The following is a 7,573-nucleotide window of genomic DNA, read 5'->3' on the forward strand; positions in this document are numbered from 1 at the left end:
TTAGTTGAGTCTTGGATTATTGTTTGAAGAGTCTAAATTATCTAAGTTTTGAAGATTTCATTGCTCTATTATTAGGTATTGTTCTACTTATAATTTATTATAACCAGGGTAAGTATACCGCGAAACTTTTTAATTTTTTAATCCATTCGTTTTATTTATCATTAAGGTTTTTTTACGAGGAAAGAGAATTCAAGAATTAAACTAAACTTGTAAATTTAAGTACCATTTATGTACTATTATGCAGAATAAAAAGCAGGCGCGCAATCGCAGTTGAAATAGTTCATTTATAATTACTAAGTATCTTCAAAAACATCTAACATTTATAGCCCAAAGTTTAATTTTCGCATAGGTACGTATTCGGGCATTTCTGCTTAAAGTAAAAGTTGTAACTGATTACTTATGTATTTTTTGGGAATTTGGCAAGTTTTTTTTAATTTCAGGATCGTGCCCACTGTTAATTCTGATAAGTGCCCCTAATCTTTATATATAAATTGTATGAAAAAAAAAACTAAAAGAAAATGAAATTCCTAAACTTTCAAGAATAAATTACTACTTTAAGGCGCGCTTATAGAAGAATTTTCGGTATTTGAGGGGGTGAAGCAGACGACGCGGTGGAGGCGAATGCGGGGCGTCCAGCGCAACGCCTCGCGCGTCTGTCACGCAGCCCGTTGACGGCCTTATTCTGTTCGTATCCGTATTCTGGTTAATGTGAGTTCCGGATTTTTCGTTAAAATTATAATTACACAATTTTCGGTTTAATTAAGAAATTCTTCGTTTAATGTAAAAGTCTTGGTAATAAAGAAATAATTTATCCTCTTCATGCCCACAGTTTAATTTGTAATGTAGGTGGACAGACATTAAGACTGAATAGGTAGACAGACGAAATAAAAATACATAGGTAAATCAATACAAATAAAAAAAACAATTTTATTTTAATCTGAAAATCTAGATTACAAGCTAGGCAAATCTATACATATAATAAAACAGTAAAGAAATAGTTGTCTGTTCACTTTTAACAAATCAAATCAAATCGTTTATTCAGTAAATAGGCCGCAATGGGCACTTTTACACGTCATTTTTTAAACTACCAGCGCTTTCGGAAAGACCATCATTGCCAGGAAAAATGCGCAGCAAGAAACTTGGCAGAGAGTCACTTTTTCAAAATGTAATACTTTAAAACTACAGTATACAACCCTTACCCAAACCATACAGTCAAAACAATGAATGTAGGAACCATGTTCTTAGTACCCATAACACAAGCTTTGCTAAGCTTACTTTGGGACTAGGTCAATAGGTGTGAAATTTCCCGTGATATTTATTTTATTTTATTTATTTTATGTTCTAAGAAACATGTGCGAGCTGTAGCCAAAGATAAAAAATATGTCTTAGCGCACAGAACAACTTTGACAGATATAAAGATTATGAGTATGCGTAAAGTAGTTATTGCATCAATACAAAAATACAAGTCAGAACACCAGAAACCAGAAGCAATAAGAGGTTGCATGAAAAAACATTTTTTGCAACTCACACGTAGCTGTTTTCCACGACTTGGCCTCACTAATTCGTGGAGGAGCAAGACAGATATTCCATTTTTTTTATTTTTTTTTCAATAAGAGGTTTTAGAAACGAAGTTAAGAACTCCGAAGTTCAGAACTACATCAGAACTGCGTAAGAACTGCACTCCGATTGCCTAAAATGGCAGTCCTCTGACAGTCGGGTGCAGTGCTGATGCAGTTGCACTAACTGCGCAATAACTCCCATTTTGCAGCCGGATTCCAGTTGGAGTGCATGTTTTTGACAATAATTTACTAGTGCAACCAAATGCGACCATCTTATTTTATTAAAATAATTTATGTTAAATAACTTGGCTGAATGCAAGATATTAACCTTTGCCTGCAATTAAATGAGAAAATTGAAACTGTTGTGTCACTATCAGAAATGTCATTGAATCTGACAAAGGGATCAAGCAAGGCTACTACGACACTTGAAACTCGAAGTTCGTGTCGTGCGGTCCCTCTGACACTTATACTATTTAATACGAGAGCGAGAGGGACGGTACGATACGAACTTCGAGTTTCGTAGTAGCCGCAAGGTTCGCCGCGTGTTCGCCGTGAGTAGTATAGGTTATACAACGTGCCTACAATTTGTACCTATGGCAGTCGCGGTAGAATCTGGACGAAGCCGTCCGCATCCGTGAGCGCCAACCAGCTTGCGGTCGTAGTACGAATGTGAAATCCGCTCAGCAGGGCTACTACGAAACTCGAAGTTCGTGGGTTGCGGTCCCTCTGATACTTATACTATTTACAGTGGCGTAGCTACCAAGGGCTAGGCGCGCAGTGCCCCGGGCCCTCAAGCTCAGGGGGCCCTCGAAATTCTGCTTTATAGCTGATGACAAAGTTGCTTAGAAAGTATTTGTATATATAATGATTTTACTTCAAAAAACCTTACCAGTTTTGATAGCAGTGGGCCCATTTTTTTATTTGTCCCAGGGCCCTAGGTTACCTAGCTACGCCACTGACTATTTAGTACGAGAGCGAGAGGGACCGCACGACACGAACTTCGAGTTTGGAGTTTCGTAGTAGCCCTGCTGACTCGGTCCGACTCCGGCCGGTCGATTAGTGTGTTGTAGGTACTTACCGTTTAGGTACTCTAATGCTTCTCATATGTGCTCTGAGTTCACTTATGCGTTTCCTCTTTCGCTTAACTTTTTTAATACTGCGATTACCCATATTATTTGCTCTCAAAAGTAGTACTAGCGCGTTAGAAAAAATGTGCACAGGTCCGTCGTCGACTACGTACACGCGTGTACTGGCGACTGGGAAATACTTGGCCGCCGCCGCGCGCTAGAAACCTTTATTTTGCCAAAGACGAAATAAATTGGTATGATTGATGTACTCAACCTATTGAAAATCTATGAAGCATAAATCTAAATCTACTAAAAACTATTTAATAAAGCAAATTTTGTGTTGATATTCATAATATTTTCATAATATTTGGTTTAACGTGTAAATGAAGGCTCTTTTTCAAAAAAAATAATCTATCGAGGTTTTTGTCAGCAATCGTGTTTTTGATGAAGTCAAAAACTAGCTAATAGACTGAAAATACACATATAAAAAAATTGCAGTTGTAAGTATTGTGTAAGTATATTTAAATATTTTCTAAAATTGTAGTTTTCACTACGTACAGCGCCTTAAACAGTAATGCCCATCCCTAAATCTATCTTATAATAAATACATAACTATAAATATGGAGATTCACTGTATATGTAATTGAAACACTATCTAAATACATTCAATTATTTTTATCGTTCTCTTCATAGTAATTCTGTTAGATTTTAATTATCAAGTAACGAGTTAGTGTAGTCGACCAAGTGTTTCACCATTTCTAAGACAATTTCTACGTATATTGGGTTATTACCATATCGGGACTAAAACTCGTCATTAATCTCTAGGGATTAGTTTTTTTTTTTATTTACTAAGGAAACGCCTAAACAGCCAATAACGGAGGATTATCGCCATTTTCATTTTAGGGCGCGGAAATGACCTTAAAATGTCAATTGTACATAATAATAAAAAAAAAACACGATTTAATTTCGTGAAACAATTAATTATTACGAATATGAATCTACTTATTCAATCATATTAAGGATGAATTCATTTTATTATGCAGTCCAATTATTTTTAAAATAGTTTTCAAAGTTGGGATCTGTTGGCTAAATACAAATATGCAAGTATATAATTAAAGCGTCACTTAACATAAAAAAAAAAATTAAAGAAAAGAATAACCCGCCGAAAAAAAATTTGCAATTTGAATTTTGAACAGATGTCCACTAATCGTATCGAGCGTACGCTTTTAAAAAGTAATATTGTAATTTTAAACAGAACGTCTTTTTTTTCCTCCCATTCAAAGTGAAAAGTAGTGTTTAACGCGAGACTGAACAACCATTATGACACTCAAACTATAGCCACCTTCGCTCTGCCCGGGTGGCCAAATATCTCGTGTCTTATGGTTAGTTTTAGTCCCTTGTTGAACAATCTACTATTTTACAAGCTTTTATTTAACTTGCAACATTCATATGTTAGTTTGTAAGCATTAATTAGTGGTTTCAAAATTTGAAAACCATTTCTCGACCACTTCCTGATTTCCGATTGAGCTGAAATAGATACTTATGTAAATCCAGTGTCAATACAACAATCTAGCAGTGAAATTCTGTTTGACCAGCCAGGACTGTCTCCGCAGGACGGAATACTATGTATGACTAATGGCATCGACTTGAAACTTAGTATGGGTAGTTAGGATGACACATGCAAAAATTTACTATGTATCTATATCTACTGCAATTGACACAAGCTCATAGAGGCCGCAATTATCGAAAAAGAACAATAGTCTTCGATGTTTTAAGCTGGACAGCAGACATTCAATCAATCGTCAGTCTCATATTCATATCGACGATATTTCTCGTATCGTCGAAAGGACGTTCAGCAGCGGTAAAAGGATTCCTTGGTCAACTACACCACTGATTTTTTAATTTAATAAAGTATCTAAGCAATGGAATTATTTTCAGTAAACACCTTTCTCATTATAATACCTATCTAAGTTTACTTTCAATCGCTTAAGAAGTTTTCAAAATTCTCTCTCCATTTACTTTAACAAGATGGCTCCATTTACTTCAATCAACCCAACTTAGGGGCTGTTTCACCCACCTTTTGATTGATTAATATTATTGACGGATAAACGTGATGCACTCTCCGTCTATTCGACCAAAACAAACAGAGATCATCACATTTATTAATCAATGGATGGTGAAATAGGGGGTTAGTGTATTGTTTAATTTGTAGCTTGTCAGTTTTGTTGATTCTGTGATCCTCTGTGCATTTCCCAGCTATGATGGACGCGCTTACACGCGCGCAAGATGAAACCGCACGCGCGTGTAGCGCGTATTCCTGTTTTAACTCTCGAGTCAGTCTCGAAGAAAACAGAACCGCACCTATACGCGCGTACACTCGCCTCCAGAAACTAGGTTATACGCGCAAATAAGACACTGGTCTGAAACCCTTACGGCGAATTTCTGAGGTACTATCTAGCCAAGAATGTGCAGTCTTAAATTTTCATGTATGCAACTTTGACCAATTCTATACTTTATAATAGAATGGTAAGTGTACCACGATAAAATAACGTATGACTCACGTTGTCAATTTCATAAAAAAAAACTTTTTTAATAAGCGCCTCCCCAGTGCTGGATTAATCATTAGGCAAAGTAGGCAGTTGCCTACTTTGCCTAGGGGCCAGTGCGCGCATAAAGCTAAGTACATGTAGCTTTATTGAAATAGCTGAAAAAGCTTCAACATTATCAGCCGGAAGACGTCCACTATATAAAGAATACCACTATAAACGATAACTGGACACTTGCATTTATTGGTTGCCCGCAACTCTCGCGATGTCGTCAGTCCTCCTGCTTTTTTATACTCTTGGGGCCTCATAGTTCATATAAGTTGAATTGACTGTGGACAAATTGCTTGCTTGCGTCTTATTCTTATTCCTGATGCTATGTTGGATCTGGCTGGCTGACTGGCCTGGATTTTTGTGTGAAGATATCAGTATTAAAGAATTTTGAAGCGGTAGCCCAACATCCTGGGGTGGGCCCTAGACCATACTGGGGTGGGCACGGCCCACCCGGCCCCCCCTCTATACAAGGCAATAATTGGCCGTTCTTTCTTCCAACTAAAAGAGAAATACCGAAAAAAAAAAACAGTCAAGTGCGAGTCGCACTTGCACACCGAGGGAGGGCCACCCTCCCTCTCCCTACTTTGTAGGTCTCATGACTCCAGTGCTAGCAGAGCCCCTCTTCCAAGCAAAATGTAAGGAGCCTGGAGTGATTTTAGATGGTTACTCATATAGTCAGATAAACACAAAACCTTCATACCGAATTTCATGTGTTTTGGACAACAAGAAGTACCTACCCTATAGGTTTTTTGGTAAGGCAATATTGGGTGGAAACACTTGTTAATGACTAGCTTGATTTTTTCACACCTTCAAGGGTCAGACCTGAGTATTTGATAGGTACGGTCGAGGACTTCATGACAATGGTACCTTTTCAAAGGAAAATTAATTCCGATTTTCATTGTTAATTAATGCGATGTCACTATGACGTTTATTGTGAAATGGTTCCATGGTGGCACGAATGAATGAATTACAGAGAAGAAGAAGAAGATACACGAATGAATTAAAGACCTTGTCCTACTAATTTTAGCTTGATATCTTCACGCTTCCTGAGAAAAAGAGTGTTGACAGACGAACAAGGTAGTGTATAAGGGTTTAATTTTTTCCTTTTAAGGTATGTAATTTAATGGCTTTGCCAAAACAAACTTAGACATGCTTAAGACGACCGTTCTATGAACCATCACGTATTAAACACACGTTCAACGTCTAAGATTTAGTTGTAATACGACTATGTCCAATCCATAGCTGTACCAGCTTATGCAGTGCAAATTGGCACACTAAATAGAATCACGACTTTCCGAAATCTAGTCACCAAGATGTGGAATTCAAATAATATGGTTGTCGCATGGATTCTGCGTTTCTTCCTCCCTTCATTAGAAGCTTTAAGAGTGCAGTGAATAGAAAATAAAGAACAAATGAATACAAAAAGCAACAAGCATTTAGGGCCTACGCTAGCTGGCGCGGGCGCAGGTACAATCCTATGCGCGCGACGCGCGCAGTTAGCGCTGCTCACACTATTGTTCAACAGGCGGCCACCCGCTCCGCGCAAACCGCGTCGGCTACCATAGACCCTTAACATATCTGTCCTTTGTGAAACCCACCCCTGACGCTAATAAATAGAGATAGGAGTTTTCATGACACGGTAAGATGAAACCGAGCTGTGGAATCGACATTAATATTAAAATTAAATCTTACAACTACTGTCTTTTTTTTCTTAGCGAATTATACATAGATAAGTAATAGTATTAGATATACCTATTGGCCCTGTGCACGACATCAGCGCCACCTAGCGCCCGCAACTTTTTTGGCTCTGATGCTCTGACGTTTTGAAATTTCATCGCGACATTGTGACAAAAATGAAACCTATAACGTATTAATTTATAATACAAAATTACTGTGATACCGTGATTTGGGTGGACACAAGGTTGTGAATTCATTTTTGGTCATTAAAATTAAATGAGGTAAGTAAAATTTATTCAAAAAGTGTGTTTTATTTTCGTAATATCAGGGTTTGTTTACTTCATGTTTAGTTGTACTTTTACTGTAAAACGAAAAGATAACGCTATCTTATTGGTTTCTCTGAATAATAGTAAAATTATATAATTGCTCTTAAATCGCTAGTCATAAATTAAATATCGTTTTCAGATCAAAATGAGTATCATTTTGAAGACCGGTTTTGTGAGTATCACTCAATATAAAATTTCAACTACAACCGTTTCATAATGAAAATTGTTGCTGGACATGTCCGAGATGTAGAGGAATTAAGAACAAAAGAGGGACAGTGTTCAGTAATTCAAGCTCGCATCATAACACAAACATCTATTACTAAAATTAGGTAGTTAAAGTCTATACA

The sequence above is a fragment of the Choristoneura fumiferana genome, chromosome 6 (genome assembly GCF_025370935.1).
Source record: "Choristoneura fumiferana chromosome 6, NRCan_CFum_1, whole genome shotgun sequence".
In the NCBI taxonomy this organism is placed as follows: Eukaryota; Metazoa; Arthropoda; class Insecta; order Lepidoptera; family Tortricidae; genus Choristoneura; species Choristoneura fumiferana.